This window comes from Anolis carolinensis, chromosome 1 (genome assembly GCF_035594765.1).
Source record: "Anolis carolinensis isolate JA03-04 chromosome 1, rAnoCar3.1.pri, whole genome shotgun sequence".
In the NCBI taxonomy this organism is placed as follows: Eukaryota; Metazoa; Chordata; class Lepidosauria; order Squamata; family Dactyloidae; genus Anolis; species Anolis carolinensis.
In genome coordinates, this window is record NC_085841.1 from 323,221,212 (window position 1) to 323,249,008 (window position 27,797).

Genomic DNA, 27,797 nt, shown 5'->3' on the forward strand with positions numbered 1-27,797 from the left:
CTTGATCTGGAAACTATATGCCTGTTGATCCAACCCAGAATTGCTTTGGCTTACACTGTTGACAGATATTTAGCTTGTAGTCAATGAAGGGCTTCATTAAATGAGGTTCTCCTTCCACTAATATAGTGTTACAGTAGAGTCTCACTTATCCAACGTTCTGGATTATCCAACGCATTTTTGTAGTCAATGTTTTCAATACATCGTGATATTTTGGTGCCTAATTAGTAAATACAGTAATTACTACATAGCATTACTGCATATTGAACTACTTTTTCTACCAGATTTGTGGTAAAACATGATGTTTTGGTGCTTAATTTGTAAAATCATAACCTAATTTGATGTTTAATAGGCTTCTCCTTAATCTCTCCTTATTATCCAACATATTCACTTATCCAACTTTCTGCCGGCCCGTTTATGTTGGATAAGTGAGACTCTACTGTATTTTCAAAAGTTGTGGCACCCAGATTGTGAAATACCCTCAACATAAAAACCCTGTTGGCTCCAATGTTCCTGTCTTTTCAAAGCCTTTTTAAAAAAGAAAATGGCAAATTGATTTTATCCCAAATTGCACATGCATTACAATTTTAAATTGGTTTCAACTGTTTCAACTTACTTTCACATTTTAACCTGTCAAATTGTCTAGTATGCATTGGTCTATTTAAATTATTTCTCACTGTTTTTGTATTTAAATTGGTTAAACTGATTTCATTGTATGTAGCCCTGGAATCATGTGATACTGGGGTGTGATAGTAAATATATTAATAGAAGGAAGAAATGATCCATGAAGCCTTGCAGAAATGCCCTCTCCTTTTAAAGGAAATTTGTCTTCTTTACAAAGTGTGATTTTGTCAGTCAAATGTGTCTGCTTGTGACTTCTGTGTTGTTTTTATATTGTATTCTGTGGCTAGTAAGGAAAGAGTTAATCCACTTTCTCTTTCTCTCTTTTTTTTAACTTCAGCTAAGCAAATGCCACAGCTGTTACTTGCCCTCAGCACAAGGATCACTTGCCTAAGAGAGTAGTCATGCAAGAAAAGGGAGGGGGTTGGAATATCTTGCATCTGATGGAAGGAAAGTGTTAACAGCTTATAAAAGAAGGGAGTGCTGCTAAAGGGTTATCTTATTTAATCTTGCTTGGATGTTAATGAAAAGATAGCAAGAAGCTCTTATGCTGTCTTGGTTAGTGAAACAGATTTAAAAAGACCCTTGTATGCTGTGAGATTTTACTGTCATCCTCTTCCTTTCCATGTCCATGACCTATTGCATTCCTGGTTCTGCGGCATTCCAAATTGGAGAATCAGAGTAATAATACTTTCACCTAATTTTATTTTATTGAAATATTTGTTGTTGGTCATTTCTGAATTATGATGACCCTAAAATGGTTCATGGAGCCCCTGATGGCACAGCGGGTTAAACCGTTGAGACCTTCGAAGTTGTTCCGGGTCGTCGGGGAGCTCCTCCACCCTCCTGAGGGGGGAGGGGCACCTAAAGACTCGGCAACTCGGTGCAGTGAGTTCGTGCACCATTTTGCAGATAAAGTCGCTCACATTCGCCTTGAGTTAGACGTTAGATTTGACTTAATGCCAACTGAGGTAACCAAGGTACCTGTCTGTCCGAATTTGTGGGATTTGTTTCAGCTTGTTCGCTTGGATGACGTGGACAGGATCCTTGGAGCTGTGAGAGCAACCACTTGTGCCATGGATCCTTGCCCCTCTTGGCTTATTAAATCGGCTGGAGGAGGATTGGGAGATTGACTTGTGAGTATAATCAATGCTTCGTTGGCTCAAGGCAAATTTCCATCTGCCCTAAAACAAGCTATAGTGAGGCCAGTCTTAAAGAAAGCCTCTCTTGATTCGACCATCTTAAATAACTATTGACCAATTTCGAATCTTCCTTTTCTGGGCAAGGTCCTGGAGCGGGTGGTTGCTTCTCAGCTCCAGGGGTTCCTGGATGACACCAATTTTCTGGACCCGTCACAATCTGGCTTTAGACCTGGGTACAGTACTGAGACGGCTTTGGTCGCCTTGGTGGTTGACCTCCGCAGGGAACTGGACAGGGGGAGTGTGACCCTGCTGGTTCTCTTGGATATCTCAGCGGCTTTCGATACCATCAACCATGGTATCCTTCTGGGACGGCTCTCCAGGATGGGCCTTAGGGGCACGGCTCTGTCATGGCTTCAGTCCTTCCTGGAGGGCCACTCCCAGTTGGTGAAGCTGGGGGACACCTGCTCGGACCCCTGGGGTCCCGCAAGGGTCTATTCTTTCCTCCATGCTTTTTAACATCTACATGAAACCGCTGGGAGAGGTCATCCGGAGTTTTGGAGTCTGGTGCCATCTCTATGCAGATGACACCCAACTCTACTACTCATTTCCACCAAAATCCAAGGAAGCCCCTCGGATACTGGACCAGTGATTGGCCGCCCTGATGGGCTGGATGAGGGTGAATAAGCTGAGGCTTACTCCTGACAAGACAGTGGTCCTCCAGGTCAGTCGCACGTCCAATCAGGGTATTGGGTGGCAACTTGTGCTTGACGGGGTCGCACTCCCCCTGAAGGTGCAGGCCCGCAGCTTGGGGGTCCTTCTGGACTCAACACTGACACTTGATGCTCAGGTGTTGGCGGTGGCTGGGAGGGCCTTTGCACAATTAAAACTTGTGCGCCAGCTGCGAACTTACCTTCTGAAGTCTGATCTGGCTACGGTGGTCCATGCCTTAGTTACCTCGAGGTTGGATTATTGTAATGCACTCTACATGGGGCTGCCCTTGAAAACGGCCTGGAAACTTCAGTTAGTCCAGCGTTCGGCAGCCAGGCTTCTAACTGGAGCAAATTACAGGGAGCGGTCTACCCCCCTGTTTAAGGAGCTCCACTGGCTGCCGTTTATTTTCCGGTCCCAATTCAAGGTACAGGTGATGACCTACAAAGCCCTGAATGATTTGGGACCCACCTCCTTGTGTGACCGCATTTCCCCCTATGAACCCACATGATCTCTTCGTTCGTCGGGGGAGGCCCTCCTCTTGTTTCCACCGCCGTCACAAGTGCGGTTGGTGGGGACAAGAGAGAGGGCCTTCTCCGTGGTGGCCCCCCTGGCTCTGGAATGAACTCTCAAGGAAAATTCAGTTAGCTGCCACTTTGGAAGGGTTTAGGAAAAGCCTGAAAACCTGGCTGTATGTTTTAATTTTTCATTTGTGCGCTTTCGGTATTTGATGTTTTTGTATGTGTACTATTTTGCATTTGTAAGCTGCCCTGAGTCCCTGTGGGGAGATAGAGGTACAAGATAGAGGTACAAGAATAAAATTATTATTATTATTATTATTATTATTATTATTGAGCTGCTGAACTTGCTGTCCGAGAGGTTCGAATTCGGGGAGCAGGGTGAGCTCCTGCTGTTAGTCTCAGCTTCTGCCAACCTAGCAGTTTGAAAACATGCAAATGTGAGTAGATCAATAGGTACCGCTCTGGCGGGAAAGTAACGGCGCTCCATGCAGTCATGCCGGCCACATGACCTTGGAGGTGTCTATGGACAACACTGGTTCTTCGGCTTAGAAATGGAGATGAGCACCAACCCCCAGAGTCGGACACGACTGGACTTAATGTCAGGGGAAAACCTTTACCTTTAAAATCGTTCGTAGGATTTACTTGTCTGAATGTATTGGGCAAGAGAGAGAGTGACCTGTCCAAGGTCACTCAGTAGTTTCTATGTCCAAGCAGAAATACAAACCCTGGTCTCTGTGTCCTAGTCCAATGGTTCTCAACCTGTGGGTCCCCAGCTGTTTTGGCCTTCAACTCCCAGAAATCCCAACAGCTGCCAAAAGGGCTGGGATTTCTGGGAGTTGTAGGCCAAAACACCTGAGGACGCAGAGGTTGAGAACCACTGTTCTAGTCCAATTCATAAACTGCTATATCACACTTGCTTTCTAAAATATTTATATTCCACCCTATATCATCTGAGCAATGTGAAACCACTCCAAATTTAAAATGAAAGTAATTTTGATGAACTAAAATTACAAAACACAATTTGACACATAAAACAGATTTAAAAGATTTTCAAAGATTTGTTTTTAAAATCTACATGAGAAACAAGAAACATGCATCAAATTGCTCAAAAACTGTGGCCATGATTCTGGATCACTATCTGAGTAGTATTGCTCAGCCCAGCCCTCACTTACCAGGCAATCTGACTGATGTTTTAACCCCCCAGGAAGTGATCCTTGGTGCAACAATGAGAATAAGGATCCGTCACAATTCCTCCTCATGCAAGAGAAAGATAGTAACATTAGTTAGCCGCATTGTGATTAACAGGAGAACATACCCCCATTGTTTACAGCAGCTTCTACCTGGAAAATGAAGATAGAGGAACTATCACTGCCACCAGGTGTTACCTAAACTAGTGAATAAAGACCAGTCACAAATATGTGGTGGAATGAAAATCATGTGTAGTTCACGTTTGACCAGTCCACACACTATCTTACCAGAGAAAAGATATGTCACGCAGATCATCAGTAAAGAACAAGAATTTTACTGTTCAAGAGCTACATATATACAGTCATTTGAACAATTACATTGACTCACACAATGTCCTTTGAAAGAGATTCAAATGGTCCTTAGATTGTCCATGAAAAATGTCTTCCTTTCGGCAGCCCAGGAGCAAACCTCTCTTCTTGCTAAGCTCCTGCACAGAAAGCCATCTGTAACTGTTGCTAAAATTCCCAGGCTCAGTTAGCTCCCTTGGTGTGGCACAACCAATCAGCTTCATGCTTTGCATTTTCCAGTTAACACACATACTGATTTTTAAATGCTCCAACAAAATGCATAACTCAGTATTACACATTGATGACTGCTTTACAATTCCAGCCAGTATGTTTATCAGTTGAGATGTCCAACATGTTTCAATTTGTAGGCGCTCCTAATGCCCTCTTCAGGCCTTCTTCATGCAGGAACATCTGCACTGACCTCTTAGGTTGGTTTGTGAGAAACTGTTTTTGCTGTAAAAATAATTAGATTGGAGTGAAAAAAACAAATTTCAGGCCAGTAAAGTGATTACATTAACCACAGAAGGTGGCCTCAAAACCGGTACCAGAATCCATAATATTTTCCCCATTTTCCGTCAAGGACTTTATCACATTGGGATATAATCCATTTATATCAGTATGCATCCCATATATTTTTAGGACTGAATCCATACTGTTTTGAGACGGGATGCATACCCTCCTCATCACACCTGATTATCATGATTCTTATGATTTGAAAATACTGCACTCAGACTCATCACATCACAGAAGTCTGGCTCCTCCCAATCCATTCAAAACACCCCCTACATCATTTTATGACCTTTTAAAAAGTATAATTGCTGATGAGATGCACACAGATTTTCCTATCACACACAAAAACAGCACTTCAGCAGCGGAAGAATAGTATTTCAAAAAACATGATTAGAATTCCGTCTGCAAATAATCAGTTTCTGTGATGCTTTGCTGATGGATTCTGACAGGATGGGGCAAATGTCATGTGATGGGACCCGTTTGAAATCATTCTCAAACAGTCTCAGAAACAGAGTATTTCCTAATGTGATAAGATCCCTAGATGCACACCAGTGCTCCAGAAGCATAAGAAGAAAGGAGAGGAAGTGATACGACAATTAGCCCCCTGCTGCCCAGCCATGCCCTTGGAGTGTTTTTAAAATAGTTCCCTCACCCCCTCATTCCAAATGTTTAATGCGCTTCACATTCTATAGAGCCAATTTTACTGTGTAATGTGATTTAGATTTAAGGCTCGCTAAACCACATTAAGGGGTTTAATGTGGACTTTCTCCCAACTTGGCTTGATGTAGTTTAAACCCCTTCATTTGCACTGCAGCACACTTTGTCAGTAGGCATTTTCTAGCCACAACAACTTGGAGTTGACTTGAAGCTGCATTAAATGTTCGATGTATACGTGCCCATAGAATCATACTATGTCATCCCTTCTCCCAAGGAGCCATGATGGTTCAATGGATTAAACCCTTGTGCCAGCTGGATTGCTGACCTGAAAGTTAGGTTGCTGACCTGAAGGTTGCTGGTTCTAATCCATGAGACGGGGTGAGCTCCTGTCTGTCAGCCCTAGCTTGCGGGAATATGAGAGAAGCCTCCCAGCAGGATAGTAACCTATCCAGGCATCTCCTGGGCAATATATCTGTAGACGGCCAATTCTCTCACACCAGAAGCGACTTGCATGTTCTCAAGTCGCTTCTGGCAGAATTTTAAAAATCCCTTCTCCCAGTACTGAGCCAGGAATTTTTTAAAAAAGAGCCCATAACTCCAAAACCACTCACCGGGAAAATGACACCACATATATTGTACAGTATTTTGGGGGGGGGAGTTAATTCAGCCCCATGCGCTTTAGGAAAAAGCCATTTTTACCATGGCCTCTGAATAGAACAAATGTGGGAAACAAACCTCCAGCAAGCATGCCAGATTATTCTTTGAATTTGTATTTATTTTGTAATTTGCTCCTGATGGTGGTATGATTTTTTTTTTATTTCTCTGCTTACTCTCAATGGAAAACAATTGACAACCCTGTTAACCAACAGCTATTTCTACTTCCAAATTTAATTCTCCACTCAGTCATTAATTTTTAATTCTCCATCCAACCACTGGAGCTCCAATTGAGCAAGCTGTGCTTTGTCTTGAAGGATGAATCTTCCTCTGCTATGTTGTACCTGGCTGCCACTTAATGAGTTCTTATCTTGTTTGGGGTTACACTGTGTTTTCTGACAAATGCGCATCATTTCTTTTGACTCCACTGTGTATATCTAAAGTCAGAATGTGGCCTTTAACATTTTAATGGCTGGAGTTCTAAAGTGTTCATTCAGGAGAAATGGAAGAGATTAGCCTCTGACCTAATCACTGGACCTTTGGCAAAACAGATTATCACCCAAATGAATTGGGGTCAGGATAGGGTGGAGAAGCTTTAATGACACTTTGCTTAAACAAGTGAAATACAAAGTAAACCGCCAATGCTGATGCCCATTTGATCACCACAGCAATCTGCTACAGATTTTACCACATATTGGAAGTTTATTCGTGGATGAATTATTTCAGGCAACCCTATACCCGTCCACCCCCCTTGCTTCCCCTGGGAGGGGTTGTACAGCACTTGAATTCTCCAGACACCACCATCCATCAGAAATCAACTGTCAGATATGGTTTTGTCATTTTCCTCCTGGAAAATAAAATCATTCTGATTTAGTCTAGCTAACATGTTCCCTGGAATGAATGAATAATGAAATGCATCAATAAAAAAAATTAAATAAACCATCTCCCCCAAAAATCTACCCTTCAAGTAAGATAACAGGTCAAAAGTACCTGAGATACCTAAATACAATTCTATATTTTGAAAAATGTCACTTCTGAACTTTGCTGTCACTATGCATCCCCAGATCAATTCTAGGTTAGAGTGGCCTTATCCTAGAATTTTCTTGACTCAGTATTTATTCAGACAAAGTTTACTATTGCCTTCCTCTGAGGTTGAGTGAGTGTGACCTGTCCAAGGTCACCCAATTGGTTTCCACGGCTCGGTAGGTATTTGAATCCTGGGCCCCATCTAAGATTTTCACTTCATATTTTCCAGCTCCATATGGATCCCTCATTGTCCCATTAGCAACACATGCAGCAATCACATGATGAGTTTGTCTCCTTGGCACACTCATCTCCTGGGCAAATTTGTTTCCTGGGCAAATACACCTCGATGTGAGCTTGCTCACAAACAACTCTCAAATTTGTACAATCGAAGGCCACACAGCAGTGACTGCTTCACTTTTTTTTCTTCCTGTCATGAATGTGAAAATACAGATTTCCACCTTGTGTCCCATCCTGTTTGGGCCTCATTTAATCAGCCCAAATACCATTATACCTAGTGTTATAAGCTTTTAAAATGTATGCTATCCAATGTGTCTTGGCTTATTTTATCTTATTTAAATTATTTTACTGTTTTTTAAATACTGGTTTGCTATTTGGAAGCCACTCTGAGCCAGTATTGTGCAAGACAAGAAGCTGGAGAGGACAAAGCAAGGTAGAGGAGATGGTAGCAAGAACAGTGGGGGAATGCAAGATGGATTAGAAACCAAGGACCTCATCATACTGAGGTCATGAAGCCGGGCAACAGTGGGGGGATTTGCCAGGCAGTGTGGCGAATCCATGAGACAGCGGGAGGAACCATTGTCCCACATCCCACATCACCCACTGTGCTGTTTTCCCCATCACATGGGTTCCCCCCATTCTATCTTAATGAGAACATGGGAAGCCTCCCATGTTCTCTGGACAGTGTCCTAGCATAGTTCCTGAAGTCCATGTGATGAGGTCCCAAGTGGCACTAACGGGAGTATCCTTTTTTCCCACAGAAAGTGATTGGAGAAACTTAACTGCCCCTCATAAAACTGAACTTGATTTATTTCTCAGCGTGTACTAAAAATGGATAATATTGTAACATCAAGACGGCTCAAACTGATTCCCTGGAGTCTTCTGTTGTAATCATTGTATTGCTGTATCTTTTCTTCTGTATCCCCTCTATTAACTCCATAGCATTCAATGCATTATTTACAAGGAGCTCTGCAGAGCAGATTTCAGCTAGACTTTCCTTAAAAAAAATAGATTTTTCTTCAAAGTTGTAACACTGACCCAAAGAAGTGCAAAATAATATTGGGAGACAAAGAATCTTGTCAAACTGGGCAAATCCGATGTTAGGTGTCAAATCCATTAAGGTGTCAGCCTTAAGTGTGAGATTTCACTCATTGGCTTAACTAAGAGGCAGGGGCAGACTTGTTTCTTACAAAACAATTAGACAGAAGAGTGACTGCACATTTTGCCTTGTAATTCTGCTCCTACAAGGACTGGAGACTTGATTTTAAAAATTGAAAGCTTTGAATCTGGAATTAGTGATGGTCCCACTAGACCAGGCATGGGCAAACTTTTAACTTGGGGGCCGCATGGCAAGCTGGAGTGGGTTGGGTGGCCCGGGAGGGAGTTCTCTGCCTCCTCTTCATCCTACTCCTCTACAGCTTCTGCTTTCCTTAAGACTAACTTCCCCCTTGGAAAGAAGAGTAGGAACAGAAGGGAAGGGAAGGAGAGCATGTATGACATGTCAAATCTTCCCCTTGGCAAGCGGTTGCCCAGGGCTCTTCTTTTTTCCTTCCCTCCTGCTCCTTTTTCCAGCAACAGTGTGGGCTGCCTCCTGAAAGCCCCCTCATTGGGGGCAGTGCATTTTCCCAGAGTGACTTTCCAAGGGGGAACTTGCCCTTGAGGAAGGTGGTGGAAGAGGAGGCAGAGGCGAAGGAGAAGTCGCCCTCCTCATCAACGGGGGCAAAGGCTGCGAAGAAGGGGAGTGGGCCGGCAAAGAGCAGCAGGCCAGGAAGAGGCTCTGCCCAGGGCTGTGCTGAGGTCATGTGTTACTTCCCCGGTCCTTCTCTCATCATGAGGATGTGTTGGACTGCAGTGCCCATGCTGATAGGACCATGAGAGAGAGAGAGAGAGGAAGGTCTGAGAAAAGAGCTCAAAAGGCTGCATCTGGCCCCCGGGCCTGGGTTTACCCATACCTGCACTAGATACTGGTGGCATGCCTAGAAAACAGGTGCAACATGGTCAAAAGTAGGTATGATAATCCTACCTTTATTTATTATATAGCATCAATAATGTTAAAATATGCTTTACATGGTTATGATTCAATACAGTGTTCCTCCACTACTTTGCAGTTTGCTTATCGTGGACTCGCTGTTCGTAGGACTTGTGGAGAATTCCGCCCCCTCTTCCGAGTTCTCCACGTTTCCCAGCATGGCCGGTTGGAGCAGCGGCAGAAGAGAAGTCTGGCCACTTCTTGCAGGCTCTTCTGCCGCCACTGCCGCCCCCCCTCCCTTGCTTACTCACCAAGCAGAGCGGCTTTCCTTCTTCCCTGGCAGAGGCAGCCAGAGCCACATGGCAGGGCCGAAACAAGGGGGCAGCCCTGAGGAGAAGAAGCAGCAGCAATAAGGTACATAAAATAAGATATGAATATCAAAATTAAAATAGCGTCCCCACTTCGCAGATTTCCACTTATCGCGGGTGGTCCTGAAATGTAACCCCTGCAATAAGTGAGGGAACACTCTAATGGGAGGAGAACAAAGAGAATTCCATATAAGTACTGTAATACATTCTACATTTAAGAGGAATGTTATATATTTATTTACTATTTATTTAAAACATTTATATTCCGCCCTTCCCACCCCGAAAGGGTCTCGGGGCAAAGCACAACATATATACGGCAAGAATTCCATGCTGGGACATAAAATAATTATAAATGTACACAAACACTAAAAGCATTAAACATTAAAACATTAAACATTAAAATCAGTTATATCTACTTTTAAAATCAGCTCTTTAAACCAACTCAGGATACCATGTTGGCTGTGGTCAGCGGAGTAGGTTTCCTATTATTGCCTCATTGCACTGACCCAAAGGCTTGGTCCCACAGCCAGGTCTTTACCATTTTTCTAAGGACAGGAGGGAGGGGGCTGATCTAATCTCCCCAGGGAGGGAGTTCCATAGCCGGGGGGCAATCACTGAGAAGGCCCTGTCTCTCATCCCCACTAATCGTGCCTGTGACGGTGGCGGGACCAAGAGCCTGCCTTCAAGTGGCCTGTCAAGTTACGGTCACTGTATGACTTTCATAGGGTTTTCTTCGGCAAGGAATATTTAGAGGTGGTTTTGCCAGTTCCCCCTCTAAAATATAGCCTACAGACCAAACATAACATTTGGTCTCCTATCCAAATGTTATGTTGCTGCTGCCATATGTCTTCAAGTTATTATGACTTCTGACAGTCCTAAGGCAAACCTAACAGAGAGTTTTCTTGGCAGAAGTTTTTCAGAGAGGGATTACATTTGCCTTCCTCTGAGGCTGAGGGACTTTCCTAAAGTTACTCAGTTGAATTCCATTTGTGATTGGGGATTTGAACCTTGGTCCCTTTGTCCTCACCCAACATGCAAACCACTACATCAGAATGGAGCAAAAACATAGCTCCTGAGTCAGTTCATCTGAACTCATTTCTGCTTAGGAACTATTAGTGTATTTAAATATTTAAGTTCAGGGTTTGTCCAAGAAGGGACATAAGAAATTGGTCACAATGCTAGAAAATTTCCATTTAAGCGAAGATAACCCTAAAGTCCTTCCACTCAATTCCTTTCTGTAAACAATGGATTTGTCCTTTGACCATATGTTTAGTGAAATGCAGCTGTTTCATACAAACATACATTTCTTGGAATTTAAGCCTGATTGCTTCCAATGTATTTCTTTTGTAATAATGAATTTTAAATAGCAACACAACTCAGACTATTTACCCATCCAGACTAGTATAGACTACTCTAGCTGACAACATTCTCATTACCTGGGATCTTCATACTAAAAAGATAAACTTGGATAGATTATTTTATTGCAGCTCCCAGAATCCCCATGTCTGCATACCCACAGGGTTGAAGTCAGAAATGTGTTTGTTGTTGTACCAATCTGTCATCTCTCAGTTTGCTTTTTAAATTATGCAGTTATGTTTTTGGGGGGAAATTGCTTTAATTCAATAACAATGTGGATTTTCCTTCTAATTATTACCAGTTCAGTTCATAACATGATTACTGAATGGGAGGAGACGACAATAACAAATGGCAATTATGGATAAATCTACAAAATGACTTTGGGGTGCTCAAAACCCATGGGGACTCTCCCATTTAATTAATAATTTAATCAGTAAAAGGATGTGGGCATTTTCCCCCTCTTGACCTTAATCAAATTAGAACCTTATATTCTTGATTGGTTCCTCATTTCATTGACTTTCCCATTTTCCTTTCCATGTTGCAATTCTTCCTCTAAAAACAAAGGAAGTAGAACTGTTATGTGTCTGTGCTGTTTAACTTTACCTGAAAAAGGCAGTTTGTACACGTCAAACCAATCCATACAATGTGATGTGACATCGATTGCTTTGGGCACTAGCTGTAGATTAGCACTGCTACGCAATGTCATTGTGTGTGATGGGTTGTGTTGCAGTGTGATACAGAGAAGTCTACACAATCTAAGCCCTCAAACACCCAAACAGACATCACATGCTGTAATTATATTTGTCCGTCAGGCCATGATAATTGTAGATGGCAGGTAGGCAGTAACAAGCAATGCTGTATTGTTGTTATTGTTGTTTCCCTGTTGTGGCATGTTTTTCCATTTGCTCCAACTAAAAACAAAATAGGAACAGAAAAGGTCAACTGTTTCCCCCTCCTGTAGTGTAATTTCAAAACATGAGACATAATTTGAATGAGATTTTTCATTTCTCACTCTTGGGATGGAGGGAATTCAGACTTCTCTGTATATTCCATTGACATTTTTCTATGCACATAGGGCTATTCAACATAGCACAAAAAAAGAGCTCTCCATAATATAGTTCAAACATAACCATACAGAAGAAGTAGTTTATGTATGACATAATTAGTTGCAAGGTCATTATACTATATATAAAACAAAGCAAATGTGCTGGTGCTTAAAGCTTCTGAATGGATGCCTATTTTTAGAAATAAAATATAAACCAACCCTTTCTTTGCCAATCCCGTTTTTAAGGGGACAAAAGCCCTTATTACCTTGCCAGTTGAATCACAGCTTGCTATCCAGAACAGAGAAGACTAATAATGTTTTCCTGACATTAGGACTGTGTTTCCAACAAAATATTGCTGAGAAATAGGATATAATTTCTGGAGATATATGTGTGTTTACTTGGATTAAATATTTTGCCTTTTTAAAAAAATTAATACTTTTATTGCAGATGGTTGTTTTATAAAAATTGGTCTTTAAAATGCAGCTTTTTCCTGGACTCAGACTGGATCTGGACTGCAATATAATCCAGATTTTAAAATCAGATATTCCAGATTATCTGATTTGAACTGAATTATATGAGTCTATACTGCCATATAATCCAGTTCAAAACAGATAATCTGGATTTTAAATGGCAGTATAGATGGGACCTCAGAAGGCTAATTCCACACCATAGACTTCCTCTTCTTTCACATCAATCTCCATCTATTGAAGCAAATTTAATTATACAAGTTACATTTCTTTAGAATTGAGGATGCAATAAAGTTATTTTTCAAAAATAAAAATCTCAGAAGTAGGAGATTTATCTGTTTGACACTGTGATCGAGGTGACCACCCTCCCCCCCCAGGACTTTGTAAAAGATAGTTCAAAAATCAAGACTTTATGTTCTATATTCCATATATTTATAGTAGAAGGTGATTGAGACTTTTTACTGGAGTTTACTGTGGATTATCCCTGCACTCTGAGGCAAGAGATAACAACTTCATGAATTGTAAAATCATGCTGCTAAAACTCCACTTTTATGAATTTCCATGCTGGGTTCTCCAGATGTTATGAACTTCGTTCTTATCTTTTTTTTTTTTTTAAAGTTTTTTATTGAAGGGTAAGTGCAATACATGGACACAATTTTAAAAACAAATGACAGTGAGGGATAGCTAAGAAGGGAAATAAGGGGAAAGGGGGGGGTGAAGGGGAACGAACACCTAGGGATCAACACGAAAGGGATAAGGGTACAGTGATGACTTCCATTCTATCCCCTTTTCGGAAAACAATTTCATTAGTGTATAATTGTTACTATGTCCCGGTTCAATTTACTGTTTTAAGTTTTCGTTGATGTACATATCAAATTTTTCCCAATTTGTACTTTTAATCAATTTTCCTCTACTTGTTTTCAAATAAAAAGTTAATTTGTCCATGTCCTTGATTTCTTCTACCTTTTCCAACCAATTTTCCAGTTGCGGAATCTCTTCTGTTCTCCATCTTTTTGCGATTGTTATTCTTGCTGCAGTACATATATACATAAATAGTTTATCCTCATTAGTATCTAATTTCAGCGATGTATCTAATAGCCCCAATAGGTAATACTCAGGTTTCATTGGGAATTTCACATTCAAAATTTTTTGCGACTCTACGTGGATCATTTTCCAAAATTTTTGTAACCTTTCACATGTCCACCATACATGAAAGAAAGTCCCTTCCTGCTTTTTACACTTCCAACACTTATTCTGATAATTTTTATACATTGAATTCAATTTTTTAGGGGTCATGTACCATCTGTGAAATATCTTTAACCAATTTTCTTTTAAATCCCATGCATAAGTATATTTTAACTTCTTATTCCAAATTTGTTCCCATTCCTCCATTCTTATTGGGCGGCCAACATTTTTTGCCCATCTAATCATGCAATTTTTCACTGATTCCGTTTCAGTAGACCAACCTAGCAACATATTGTAAATCCTAGAGACTTCCTTCCTGTTTGCTGATAAAATTTTATCCCATGTACTCTCCTCTCCACTGAAACCTACTATTTTATCTTTTATAAATTGCTCTTTAATTTGCATATATTGGAACCAGGAAATACTTTTAAACCTGTCTTTCAATTCTTCCTGAGATTTCAGTTCATATTTCCCGTCTTTTTTCTTCAAAAGGTCTTTATATCTGGGCCAATCCGTCCATCCTAGTATATTTCTCTGATTCGCTTCCAGCGACGAAGTCCATAATGGAGTTTTTTTGTACAAAAAATTCTTATATTTCTCCCAGATTTTAATTAAGGAAGCCCTAATGAAGTGATTGCCAAAGTTTTTCTCTACCGCCCGTTTTCCATACCACAGGTATGCATGCCACCCTCTACGCAAGTCGAACCCTTCAAGGGTTAAGATGTTTTCGTCCGCCAGGGTAATCCATTCCTTGACCCATTTTAGGGCGCATGCCTCATAATAGAGATGTAGATTTGGTAGACCAAATCCCCCTTTGCTTTTAAAATCTGTCATTACCTTAAAATTTACTCTTGGCTTTTTGTTCTTCCAAATAAATTTTGATATCTCCTTATTCCAGATTTTAAATTGTTTTTGATTTCGAAGAATTGGTAAGTTTTGAAATAAGTGTAACATTTTTGGGAGAATGTTCATCTTAATCGTCGCTATACGGCCTAACAAGGATATATTTAATGATTGCCATTGTCTTAAATCTTTTTGTATTTCCTTCCACTTTTCCTGGTAATTATTCTTCAGTAGTTGAGTGTTTTTCGCTGTTAGCCAAATACCTAGGTATTTTAGTTTTGGTGTTATCTTTAAGCCAGATGCTTCTTGTAGAGTAGCCTGGTTTTTCTTAGTAATGTTCTTTGTTAACATTTTTGTTTTCTGTTTATTTAATTTGAATCCAGCTAGGTTACCAAAACGTTCTATTGTCGCCATCCATTTGCTTATTCGTTGTCTGGGTTCTTCAATAATGCATATTACGTCATCCGCAAACGCCCGAATTTTATACTCCTGGTTTCTTATCTTAGTGCCTTTCAATTCTTTATCTTTGCAAATACTGTTAATTAATAATTCCAAAGCAAAAATGAATATAAGTGGTGAAAGTGGACAACCTTGTCTCGTTCCTTTTTCGATCTTAAATTCCCGTGATTGTTGATTATTTATTGTTACTTTGGCCGTTTGTCTGCTATATATCGCTTCTATAGCATTCAAAAAGTGGAAACCTATATCTAACTCTTTAAATAATAATTTAAGGAAAGACCAATTTAAGTTATCGAATGCCTTTTCCGCGTCGATAGCTAGCAAAGCAATTTCTTTTTCATGATGGAGTTCATAGTATTCAATAATGTCCACGATACATCTTACGTTTTCACTCATGCTTCTACCTGGTAAGAAACCTTTTTGATCAGGGCTTATCCACTCTTTTAAAAACTCCTTGAATCTATTAGCTAGAATTGTCGTAAAAATTTTATAGTCTGCGTTCAAGAGAGAGATTGGTCTGTAGTTTCTTATGTTCGCCAAATCACTATTTTCCTTCGGGATGGCAACAATTTCTGCCTGCAACCATGATTCGGGCATTTCCGAATTTCTCAAAACTGCATTCATGGTTTTTTGTAAATATGGTAATGTTTCTTCTTGGAAGACTTTATAGAAGTCAGCTTGGAACCCGTCTGGACCCGGAGCTTTGTTTGGTTTCATTGTCATTATTGCTTTTCTAATCTCCTCTGTTGTTATTTCTTTATTTAGATGCTCTCTTTGTTGGTCCGAAATTTTTTGAAACTTGAATTCTCCTAAATATTGAGATATTTCATTTAAGTTATCCTCTTCCTTTCTATATAAATTCGTATAGTATTGTTTGAATATCTCTAATATTTCCTCGTCTGTTGTGTATGTTTGACCATTCTCTGTTATGTTTGTTATCTGTTGTCTTTGTCTTTTCTTTCTTATCCTTCTCGCCAACCATTGGCCCGGTTTATTTGCATTTTCGAAATTATATTGCTTAATAAATTTCAGCTGTCTGGCGGTTTCTTCTAATTCCCATTGGGTTTTCTTTTTTTTCAAAAGCGATAGTTCTTTTGTTATTTCTTTATTTGATGGGTTTGCCTTAAGATTAGATTCTAGGGATTCTATTTCTTTCTTAATTTTATTTAATTCTTTATTTTTCCTCTTATTTTTCTCTGCCTTTTGTTGAATAAAATAACCTCTTGTGACTGCCTTAAACGCATCCCATAGAGTCTGGACTTTAATTTCCGGTGTATTATTTATTGTAAAAAATTCTTTTATCAGCCGTTTATTGATTTTTATGTCTTCCTCTAGTTTCAGTAAGTTTTCGTCTAGTCTCCATCTGTAAATTGATGTTTTCCTATTAATCGTAATAGTTATGGGACAGTGGTCTGATTTATCTCTGGGATGTATTTTGATTTCTTTTATTTTAGTGCAAAATGAATTGGATACCCAAACCATATCAATTCTCGCCCAGGACTTGTGCCTAGCAGAGAAAAAGGTGTAGTCCTGTACTTCTGGGTTGTGGATGCGCCAAGCATCTTGTAGATCGAATTCTTCTTTTAATTTTACAAAATTTTGTGGAATTAATCTGGATTTTACATAGTTTCTGTTTTTAGTCGAATTGCTTGTATCAAGTCTGGCATCTAATACTCCATTGAAGTCTCCCAATATTATTAAATGGTCAAAGTTTACTTTCATAATATTTTTCTTTAACTCATTCACAAAATGTTTTTTGGGACCATTTGGGGCATAAATGTTGCAGATAAGAGTTTTTTGTCGATCCATGTCAATCAAAACTGCTATATATCTTCCTTCCATATCTTTAAATTGAACTGTTGCTGGGATGCTTTCTTTAATGTATATTACTACGCCCCTCTTTTTTACAATATCGGACGTGATAAATTCTTTGCCAATTCTTTTATTTGTTAAGTGTAATGCATGTTTAGCTAAAATATGAGTTTCTTGTAGAGCCACAACGTCATATTTTTCTTTTATTAATTGAGACATTAACGCTTTTCTTTTACATGGGGAATTTAGTCCGTTGACATTGTTAGAGTAGATTTTTAAACAGTCCATCTGAGTTCCTTTATTCATGTTTATTTTCTGGGGGTTCGTCAAATTTCATTAGCTCTTGGTCTTCATCCGGTTCTTTTCCTGCACTTGATGGTATTTCTTCTTTTTCTTCTTCTTCTTCTTCTTCTATCTCTATCTCATCTTCTTCTTCTTCTGTTTCTTCCTTTTCGTCTATCAGCATTGTTGTTTTGGGATATGAGCTTATATCCCCTTTTCCTCCTAATGGTGAGGTATGTCGGGCTCTTTTCGGTTTCTTCCTCTTTACTGACGGTGGTGTAGTATCTTCTGCTGAGGTTTCGCGTTCTCCTTTTATGAGTTTTTTATGAAATTCCCTTGCCTTCTCTTCCGATGTTAACCAATGTTTCTCTTCCTTGTATGTTACCATTATGCCTTCATTTCTTTCCCATCTAAATCTTATTTTTAATCTTTTAAGTTCATCCGTTAGGAAAAAATATTTCCTTCTTCTGTTTAGAGTTGTTTGAGGGAATTCTTTCAGCACTATTACTTTTTTATCCTTGTAGTAAATTGGGTTGCGACTATTTTGCATTAATATTTCATCCCTAATCCTTTTTTTTACGAAATGTATAATAACATCTCTCGCTACCCTGTTCTTCCTCGAGAAGTTAGTTTGAATCCGATATACTGTGTCAATCTCATTATCAATAACTTCTTCTGGGCGGTTTAAGAGTTTCGCAATTAAGTTTTTAATCGTTTGCCTAATGTCCTCCTTCGCCTCTTCTTGAATGTTGCGAAATCGCAATTGAAAATCTCTTTCTTTTTGCTCAAGCTTTTCTTGTAATCTTTCTATCTTTTCAATTTTTGCATTTTTTTGCTCTATATCGTCCATCTTTTTTTGAATCATGTTCTGTTGTTTTATTATTTTAGAGTTCTCTAGTTTCAATAGATTGATCTCCTTACTTGTTCTTGCCATCTCCTTTTTCAAAGAGCCAATCTCCTCTTTAATTTCTTTTTTCATATCTAGCAATTCTTGGCATATTTCTTTTTGTTGTGTACTTTGTTGGTCTAATTTTGTCTGGGATTCCTTCTGGTATTCATCTTGTTTCTCCGCCAGTTTCTGAATTTCTCTGAAAATGTCTTTAAGATTAATGTCCTCAGATTGAGAAGGCCTTCTCAAAGCACTTTTGCTGTTTTCAAACTTTGCTCTTGCACCTGCCATCTTTTAAATTCAAGGGAATCTTAACCTTGTCTAGACTCAGAATATTTCCAAATTCAAATAATATTTCTCCTTTTGTAGCTTTCCAAACTGTGGTCTCACCAACCGTCTAGCTCTTTACAGTTCATATAAATCATATAAATCGTATAGGTCTTCTCTTTTACCCCCCAAAAAGATTATCAATTGGGCGGTTTCCCCTTAATTCAAATGCGTTTAACCTTTACCATCAACTCAAATGCATCTATCAATTAATTTCGATATGCCTATCGTCAACCAGTTAATTAATTGAATAACCAAAGAACTTCGTTCTTATCAAATATTTTCAATTGTTTATATCATTCATGATTCCCCTTTATGCAATGTAACTCACTTTTATGGATTCTCCCTTATTTCCATGAAATCTATCTGTCTGCACGATCATCAAGTTTGCAGACGACACCAAACTGGGAGGGATAGCTAACACTCCAGAAGACAGGAGCAGAATTCAAAATGATCTTGACAGACTAGAGAGATGGGCCGAAACTAACAAAATGAAGTTCAACAGGGACAAATGCAAGATACTTCACTTCGGCAGAAAAAATGGAATGCAAAGATACAGAATGGGGGACGCCTGGCTTGACAGCAGTGTGTGCGAAAAAGACCTTGGAGTCCTCGTGGACAACAAGTTAAACATGAACCAACAATGTGATGTGGCAGCTAAAAAAGCCAATCGGATTCTGGCCTGCATAAATAGGGGAATAGCATCCCCCTCTATTCTGCCTTGGTCAGACCACACCTGGAATACTGTGTCCAATTTTGGGCACCGCAGTTGAAGGGAGATGTTGACAAGCTGGAAAGCGTCCAGAGGAGGGCGACTAAAATGATTAAGGGTCTGGAGAACAAGCCCTATGAGGAGCGGCTTAAAGAGCTGGGCATGTTTAGCCTGCAGAAGAGAAGGCTGAGAGGAGACATGATAGCCATGTACAAATATGTGAGGGGAAGTCATAGGGAGGAGGGAGCAAGCTTGTTTTCTGCTGCCCTGCAGACTAGGACACGGAACAATGGCTTCAAACTACAGGAAAGGAGATTCCACCTGAACATCAGGAAGAACTTCCTCACTGTGAGAGCTGTTTGACAGTGGAACTCTCTCCCCCGGGCCGTGGTGGAGGCTCCTTCTTTGGAGGGTTTTGAGCAGAGGCTGGATGACCATCTGTCGGGGGTGCTTTGAATGCGATTTCCTGCTTCTTGGCAGGGGGTTGGACTGGATGGCCCATGAGGTCTCTTCCAACTCTACTATTCTATGATTCTATGATACTTCCTAGGTAACCATTTTCCAACCAAAAAAAAGGAGATAAGTTAGGCCAACTAGAAGCCTCCAGGACTAGCTAGTGAGCTTTTAAATAGGTTGCAAGCCCATCAGCACTATTTATAGTATTTAACATTTTCTAGTCACATCTAGCTTGGATTAATTTTCTTTTCCTTTTTGGCAAATTTGGTAGTCTATGCAACACTTGAATCCCTGAAGCAAGTGGTGTCCATTAATGAGGAATGGCTTCTACTTACTTTTTAAAAAGATACTACATATGAAGCATTTTAGAGGCCTTTAGACAAGATTTTGTCCCCATTGATGCTACTCTTTTAAAAAAAAAAAAGGTAGCAGTGTGATGAGTAATAGGTTCAGCATTTGAAAAACATTTTCAAGACCCAAATGGTATTATTATACTTTATTCTTTAATGAAAAATTAAACAATAAGCAGTCCTGCTAACCTTGCCAATTACATCATGTATTAACTAACTACTTACGTTTGCATCATTGATCTTTTTAGACAGTGCCATGTTCAAAGCGAATGCTGCAAAGTTTCGAATTTTCCATCCTCACCATCACACATGAAGATCTTCCCTGCCTGTGAAAAAGAAGTGACACCCTGATGACAGCTCACTTAACCTCCAGCCCACTGCAACTTTGTGAAAACAGTTGTGAATTTAAAAAAGAATACGTCCTCACACTAAGGGGAAACAGCTATGAAAGTAAAGCCAACACCATTTGCCCATATATAGGATGCTCTCCTTCAAGCCAGACAGATTGGCACACGCTCATTTTGTCCTGCCATGTGACAGTATGTGAAGAAGCCACCATCCGGAATAAGGATCACATTCTTCTTACACACACACACATATATGCACTCACGCACAGCCTAATATGAGCATTTGTCCTCAGAAAATATTTGTCAGAAACAAACATGAATATCATCAAGGATGTTATTTGGTTTTATTTATATCTCACCCTTCTCCTTTTATAGTGTTGGCATTGATGCTTATATAACGTGATTAGTAGGAATCTAGATAATGTCTGCTGTATGTTTCACTTCTCTGACTCTTCTACGTATGTACCAAATCCTTTTGCTTCCTTCTTACCCACAAATAGGTATTGGAATAGACATATCAGAATCCACAGGCAAAAGAAGATATAGTTACATGACACGTAGGCTCCATTTACCTTAATGTGGGAGAAGGCTGCTTAACGTGGCCTTCTTCCCTGAATCTTGCCTATGTTTTAGGCCAGTGTAAACACTTGGGCCACTTCCTATTCATAAGTGGCTGTAGCTATGCACACCACCATCCCACTTCACCAGGTTCGGGCAGCCCAGGGACAAGTGATAGCACTTAGTTGCTGTGCGTTTCTCGGGCTATATGGCCATGGTCCATAGAATCATAGAGTTGGGAGAGACCTTGTGGGCCATCCAGCTGGAAAATTGCATTCAAAGCACCCCCGACTTTGAAATAACTATCCAGTTATTTACTCATTTATTTTAACACAAATTATATAATTTACTATTTATTTATCATGTCGGAAGTGAATTGAGTATACAGTTATAATGTATTGAAAAACTACAAAAAAAATTAACAACTTGGCATTATACTAAATTTCCTTTGACCAGAAGCTGGCCACTTTGAGTGTCTCTGGTATTGCTGTAAGTAGGTCCTCCATTGTGCATGTGGCAAGGCTCAGACTACATTGTAGTAAGTAGTTTGTGGTTTGTGATGCCTAATGCCCATGCTCTGCCCTATGCAAGAACAAAATTCAACCACATTCCTTCTGACGTCCATCTGTCAGTCAAAGCAAGACCCGCAAATTCATGTTGTTATGGTTTGAAATGTTATTTACCAAAAGCAACATCTGACGTTGGTAACAAGCTCTGCCAGTGCTGACCTAGCAGAATACTGCAGCTACCTAAGTCAGGCAAGATGTTAGGCGTGCCAAGTCCTTTGTGTGCAATGTTGTTTTGAAACCTCCCTTCTCATTTCAGTGTGGAATAATTGCTGGATGCCCTGACCCACTTCCTCACAAGAAACAAAAACAAAGCAAAGAGTATCCATAAGATGTTTTTAAAAGGAATTTTAACAGAGGTGGAAAAAAAAAGAAAATGCTTTAAAAATCCATCAGTGAGATGAACAGCAGCCAGACTGTATGCATCAGCCAGAGGGCACAAAGTAGCCAGCCAGAAAAGTTTATGACCCCTTTCGTGCAGGATGAGCTCTCTATTACAGTTCCCAGGGCCAGTGTCAGGGCTGAGCATTATAGCCCCCCTGCTGAAAGCCATGCCTCAGAAGGGAGGGCAAGGCTATTTATCCCCTGTTCCTCTCACTCCTCTGTGCTTGGTCATTTTTGTTACAGTAAGTAGTAACAGGATCAGGTATATATGTGTGTGTTAAAAAAAACCTTATAATGTTAATTATTATGAGCAGCTGCCGATGTAGATCATCAAGCAAGTTTGTACCACACACGGTGGGGTATAACTGTATGGATGTTAGAATACAGTTTGGTGATGCTGAATTAACAATGACCTAACAACAATGCTCCTTGCTATGATGGAATAGTTATTTGTTTTATGTTCTACTCTTTTGGGTGAAGAAGCCTTACTCTGTGCTACTTACAAGGACTATGTAAGTTTGTTGAGCTATTTGATTCTGCTGACAAGAGTAAAGATTTTTTTGTTCCTTTTCCTCTTGTTTGTGTGTCTTTGCATTGAACCTGACTGATATCTGCCTATGCGCAGCAATTTTCCTTACCTTTGGGACAAAAACTCCCAGACTATCTAGTCATTTGGCCATGCTGGCTGGAGGATTCTGAGGTTTATATTCCTGCGCAGTAATTTGAGGTTTACCTGACTTTGTTCATACAAGAAGAGATACAGAATGAGCATATAAGGAAAGGGTTGTAAATGGGCCACAGTGACAGCAGCAAGGAGATCGGCCCACTTAGAACCATCTTGGCCTAGAAAAGGGTGAGGAAGCTCAGACTCTGGCCACCCTTGACTTCTAATCTGGTTCACTGGAGTTTATCTAGATCAGGGCTTCTTAAACTTTTTTTCCACTTTGTGACTCTTTTTAGCCTGAGAAATATTTATGTGACCTTGGATATATAGATATATAAAATAGGTATAAAATCAAATATTTAGAAATAATAAAGCAGCATTTGCAGGGCTTATTAAACAGATTGATTTTCTTTTTTGTAGAGTACAGCTGAAGCATTTTCTGCAGAGTCCACTGTAAAAACTGCACATTGTTGCTAACAGATTGGTGTAAATCTCTAGGTGGCATTCAGAAACCTTTAACTGTGGCCATTTTTGAGATCTAGCATTGAGCAAAGGGACCCTTTTGAGGCTGGGACCAACAGTTTAAAAAACAGTGATCTAGATGGCCACAGATCCTTTTCCATAGTACCATCTGTTTGCCTTTAGAGGCTTGGGGTCCTTAAATTGAAAAATGTAGTTTCGTTAAATGCTTAGACTTTGCTATTCTATGCTTTCTTCCCTATGGGAAGTCACAAACTAACGGCTCTAGCCTTCCTAGACCCCAATAAAAAATCTGAGACAGACCAGGATTTTCTAATAAACATGACATTGGTCAAGGAATGTATGTGCCACAAACATCACACTGTCATTTAGTGGTTTCTCAAGTTCATGTAACATGCAAACAAATTCATCTCCTAAAGATTAGTGAGAAATGGCTTTAAAGAAAAAGATCCTAAAGATTCGGGCAGTAAATCTTGTCAAACCACCAGCTGCAGAAAATCTTGTCAATCAAAAGATTGACAGTTTGAATCCCGGGTCAAGGTGAGCTCCTGGCCTTTAGCCCAGCTTCCGCCTACCTAGTGGTTCAAAATCAAAATGTGAGTAGATAAATTGTACCGCTTAAAAGCAGGGAGGTATTTTAAGGCACCCATAAGGAAATGTCAGAAAAATGCTGGCGATTCTATCCAGGAGGAAGTTTACCATCAAAAGTTCTTCGGAGATTAAGCGACAGCCCCCCCCCCCCAAATTGGTCAAAACCAAGCACAAGCCTCCAAGATGCTGAAGATTGAAAAAGTCTATGTATACCTCTATGTACAATTGTCTGTCTTGTCAGTGTATAAATGGCATTGAATGTTTGCCACATATGTATGTTCTATGATTCCCCCCTGAGTCCCCTTCGGGGTGAGAAGGGTGGGATATAAATATTTTGCATTTGTTGCCATTTTTTTACCCTGACATTTCACCTTTGCCTACCCCACCTTTAAAATCAGCTCCAGAAAACATATCTAAAATTGAATTCAGCCCTTGGACTTAACTCCCTTGCTCTAAGACAGGGGTGAAAATTATGCAGCGCATGAAGTTTGTCCAGGGTTGTCATGCTGGTAAATATACCTTGGATAGCAAGAACATGGTTTGTTCAGCTGCATGAGCCATCAGTAAGCAGGAAATTATAACTTATAAGCAATATGTGTATTCCAAGAACATATTTGATACCACTAACTGCCATGGCTACAAAATATTGTAACCTGGGCTTTGTATTTTAGTGAGACACTAAAGTTCTCTGGCTAAAAATTTAAAAAAAACCCTCACAATTACTAATTCCAGAATGTAATGGCCATGGCAACTTCCTGGGCTTTATAATTTGGTCATGCACTAGAAAGGAAATAATTCTAAAGGCCAAACCACAGAATACCATTGAATGAACCATGGAGGTTGAAGTGTAATCATGACACTATAATTTTATAGGGTGGAAGGACCCTTAACTTCCAAAATTTATTCTTATGTTCCTTTCAAAGGACAAAATTGGGAGCCATTCTTTTCTTAAGCAAGGAAGGAAACCAGAGTTTGGGGGGGGGGGGGAGGGGAGAAGGCCAACTACAAAACAGGAAACCATGCATATAAACATATAAACCAGAATCTAGTTGCTAGTGCTAACAAGAATACATCCATTGAATCGATTGTTAAATAGTCGCTCCATACAGAAATCCCATTGATTCATAAGCTCTCTTCTAGTTGTCAATAGTAAAAGGATTCAGACCATAATGTTTTTTTTATGATTATTCAGCATATTAGCCCATTTAATATAGTCAAAAACCTTTCAGTGCATCCAGTTTGTCCCCTCTAAGATCCTTTAAACTAAGGTCCTGTCTCTCTATAGAGATCTATACATACCCTTTGTAGTATTTATGAAAGTGTTTATAATTGAATGTCTACCAAGAGATTCTGCCAATATAAATTGCTTTTCAAGAAATGAAAAGGGATGAAGCATCCCTATGTCTCTAGGCTTTCACTTCATATGGTGACACAGGTCTCAGCTAGTAAAGGTGGCTTTTTAAAAAAATGTATTATCCGTTTCATTTCAGAGCAGAGCAGATTTTACCCCTCCTCCAAATCCTGACCTAATCCCCTTACCACAACACAAATAGAATATAATATTTTCCCCTATGCGTGACAAAGTACAGATGCCTTTCCAAGTGATATGACATGACTGTCAGCCCCATAAATCTCATTCCTGCAACTATCTATTTTAATAGTCACAGCAATGTTCCATTGAATCTAGATGTGAATAGAAAATTGTTCTGGGAGGGGAAGAATCCATTCAACAATAGATATTTTAATACAGAGAATGTTCTTTCTATGACTAGTTCCAGTAAACCTATAGAAAGTTGGCAGTATTCATAATATGTGCCATTTTATTTTGAGAATGTTTCCATTGTTTCTTCTACATTGTGAGATGAATCACATGTTCTTTTGTAACATTCCTTTCGGTGAATAATTATTGACATACTTGGTGAATAACCATCTACATGTCAAACTTCTGAGGTTGCAGGAGTGGAGCTAGGCCAGTTCAAGGAAGGCAAAACTCTAAAAGTCTGCTATAGCAAAGGCACCATGAAATAAGGTGACCAAGAAAACCACCTGTATAGCAGTATTGGCAGTGTTTCAGTCCCATCACCTCCATGCTTGGTTCCAATAAACATTCAAGACAATAACTAAGCTACACATTGCTCCACCTTCTTCTCATAGAACCATATGGTTGGAAAAGACCACAAGGGCCCTCCAGCTAAACCCCTTGCCATACAAAAAATACACAATCAAAGCACATGCTAAAGAAGCTAAAGGAACCATTAAAGTCAATGTATCAACTTCCTTGTTGGGAGTTCCGGGAAGTGTGTGTCACAAGCATACTAGTTTTGACTTTAGAAATAACATATAGCCATCATGTCTTATTCTCCAAACAACTCTCTATTCAGAGACATATATGACAAAAGGGGGGGGGGTCCCTGTTTGATTTTATGTTCATCTTGTCTTTCATATCCTTGTCTTCAAAACATCCTGTTCCTTTAACTACCTGCAGTCTGGGTACAGACTAGGATGTTTGTCATGTCCTCAACTATTTGTGTAGGCTAGGCCATATTCGATTATATTTAATACATTTATATTAATTCATGTGATTTAATCCAAGTATTTAATCCAAATATTACAATGATCTCATCCAAGTAGAGTTCACACAAAGCAACCTTTGTTGAACACATTCAATTCCTGTTTGGTAAGTAACAAATCACTTCCCAAAACAACTCTAGAGGAACATTAACCTTTCTTATAAGGTTTATCCCCAGTAAGCCTAGTTTTCCATGAGACAGAATGAAGAATTTCTCCAGTTAAAGCTTGATCGAAAGTAGGGAGGCCTATTAAAGTGTTGGGTGTGCACTGCCCTACACTTTCTAAGATTTTTTGCTGCCTTTCATTATGATAAAGAACATTCGCTGGGGCAGCTTCTATGCTACAGTTGCAGTGAAGTATTGTTTCAGATATCAAAAAGTTATCCAAAGTGCTGAACTCTGTCCCTAAAATATTTCAGCACCTGGAATAATTCCTTTAAAGTCTTGAATAAAACCTAGGTTAAGTTGATCACACCTGAATCATGAAAGCCATTGTGTCTACCCCTGTCAAGGCTAAATTATAGCCAATGTTCAGTTAAGGTTTATCTGCCAGTCTGGTCAGAATTTGGACATGTGGTTCTATGATTTGCTCCCTATTGATTCTTTGGAAACACTATCACTCTTGAACAAGACTGAACTCCAGCTATTGAACCAAAAGACAAACTATGGGCATAATCATCATTTAGGAATGCATTTCCATCCTGTTATTGATTCTGATAAGTTGGGTGGGTGGACTATAGCTGCCAAAATACTTCAACCACTAAAGCCACTTTTCCAAGCTCTGATATTCTGGTTTCCCCCATCAAATTTAAATATCCACATCCAGACATGGGGACTGTATGAGTTCAAGGCAATTGTGGTCTAAAAGGGCAATTTAAGGGCTTTGGTTCATATGTAAATATTATCCTTTTTTTCAAGAATGATTTGCTGCCAATAAATCATGATTGCTATTTAAGTAGAAATCTAATTGTTTTGCTATTATTTCTCAAAGTCTTGACACTTAAGAAGTACAATGCACCATTGGTTGTACTTTGAAAATTGATTGTGTCTAAAGAAAAAAACTCTAATTAAAGATTTGACCTTTGATCCCAAGAGGGCTTGTTTTTGAGTGATCCATAGTCTGCCGGATCATTCCAAGAGGCATCTTTTCTCATAGAACCATAGAACTGAGAACTACTTCATTTTTTTCAAAAAAAAGAAGAAAGGGAAAGTGAAAAGTCTCTTTTAATAAAGGTGCCAAACAGGAAATTGTCTTCTGTTTATAAAATAAAGTTTCACAAAAGCTAGATGGGAAATAATCACTATTAATAAATCTTTAAGTATTATTTAGGCAGTTTGATTCAGGAGTGAAATACGTTTTCCAAGACAACTAATTGCTATGCAACAAAAAGAATAATTGTTTTGTGCATGAATGGAACAATAAAGGAATAATGCAGTACTAGAAACAAGAAATTAAATAACAGGTTACATAAAATTGTGTTAATAAGTCATAATACTTTGCCTACATG

At 39.5% G+C, this 27,797-nt stretch overlaps 1 long non-coding RNA gene across 2 annotated transcripts in view; it reads right to left on the reverse strand.

Moving 5' to 3' along the window:
* Positions 1-4,490: 4,490 nt before the first annotated feature.
* LOC134295493 (uncharacterized) overlaps positions 4,491-27,797 on the reverse strand; it is a 37,624-nt gene continuing 14,317 nt past the window's right edge. For both annotated transcript variants that reach the window (XR_010002088.1, XR_010002089.1), the window contains exons 2-3: positions 20,355-20,455; positions 4,491-9,964 (exon numbers count right to left, since the gene is read on the reverse strand). This is a non-coding gene — a long non-coding RNA (uncharacterized LOC134295493). The remainder of the gene's footprint in view (positions 9,965-20,354; positions 20,456-27,797) is intronic.